Genomic DNA, 1,428 nt, shown 5'->3' with positions numbered 1-1,428 from the left:
ATAGCTTCATCCCAATAAAATGTGTTTGATCAGATATCTGTCATCAAAGGATGGTTGCACATCAGTTCGCTCAGGAATACACCTATCTGATCAGGGTGTCTTTAACACAAAGGGCCAATCAGAATGGTCTCCTTCAAGAGGATCTGATGGGGAAATTGAATTCAATGGCAGGAAATCAGGTCAGAAAGGTATGGTGACTAATTCTCAGATTCCAAAGGGTTACTCTTGATGGATTTCTGGAAGCAAACATGGAGGCTTATTCTGAAGAAGTCTTAAGCAAACGGCTTCCACCACGACAACGCACAGACAGATTCGTTGAGATCAGCCAGGGCTTTTCTAAGAGAAGCTTGTTGGAAAGCATCCCTTCACACTACAGCTAAGACCTTGACTCTCTTTCTGTTCCCCAAACTCAGAGAACACTTCAAGAGAACAATCTGAGTTTCTTGAAGATGCCCAAACTGCCATTTTGCAGGGTGTAAATCAAAGAGTGCAAAGTTACTTGAGGGAGAGATAGAGAGCCAGATACACTGATTTTAGAAATGTTCAGACCTAGAAGAAGGCTATGTCAAGGAGTTGTTTTATATTTGGTTAATAAAGGGTTCTATAATTTTATAACAATATTTTTATTGACATATAATTCAAGTACCATTCCATCCACTTGTTTGAACATATTAGAGTTGTGCAATCATCACCCCATTTTTGAACATTTCACACTCATTGTTATTAGCTCCCCATTTCTCTCCAGCCTCCCTGTCATAACCCTGAGAAATTATTATTGTAGTTACTGTCTTTATAGATTTACTTATTCTACAGTTCATATAAAGAAAATCATACCAAAAAACCCTTCACTTACAATAACAAAATAAAACACATAAAAACTTCAATCAAGAAACAGAAAATAATAAGAAAAACTAGAACATATGAAAAGGAGAAACAAGTGATGTTAAAATTTAGCTTGACTATGTTTGCATTAATTTACTTTCTGATGTATTCTGTCTGAGGGGAAGGCAATTCACACTCCTAGTCAATGACCCAAGGGAATTCAACCGAGGTTTAATCCATGTGAGGACTCCATAAGTGGATTTTAGGCATTCACTGTGAGCCATTTCCTTCTGCAAATGGGATACAGCAATACACTGCTACTTGGCCTGGCATCATTATCCAGGCTATGTGATGGTGCAGTTGTTAAAGCTCTCAGCTGCTAACACAAAGTCTTGCAGTTAGAACCCACCAGCTTCTCTTTGGGAAACAGATAGGCAATTGGTGTCTGTAAAGATTTCCAGTCTTGGAAACTCTATGGGGGCTTGCCTAGTCTGTCCTATAGGGTCGCTGTGAATTGAAATGGACTAATGCAGTGGGTTTGGTTATTATTATTTTTATATCAGTAGCCAGTCAGAGTACAAAGCTTAGAATACAAGCGATAACCAA

At 38.5% G+C, this 1,428-nt stretch overlaps 1 protein-coding gene across 1 annotated transcript in view; it reads right to left on the bottom strand.

Moving 5' to 3' along the window:
- Positions 1–1,428, bottom strand: part of FUT9 (fucosyltransferase 9) — a 200,679-nt gene that overhangs the window by 54,791 nt on the left and 144,460 nt on the right. The window lies entirely within an intron of this gene.

This window comes from Echinops telfairi, unplaced genomic scaffold, assembly GCF_000313985.2.
Source record: "Echinops telfairi isolate 266 unplaced genomic scaffold, ASM31398v2 ScPeMD7_3533;HRSCAF=4204_0, whole genome shotgun sequence".
Classification (NCBI taxonomy): domain Eukaryota; kingdom Metazoa; phylum Chordata; class Mammalia; order Afrosoricida; family Tenrecidae; genus Echinops; species Echinops telfairi.
Note: the sequence above shows the minus strand (reverse complement) of the source record. Positions and strands in the feature narration are given on the sequence as shown.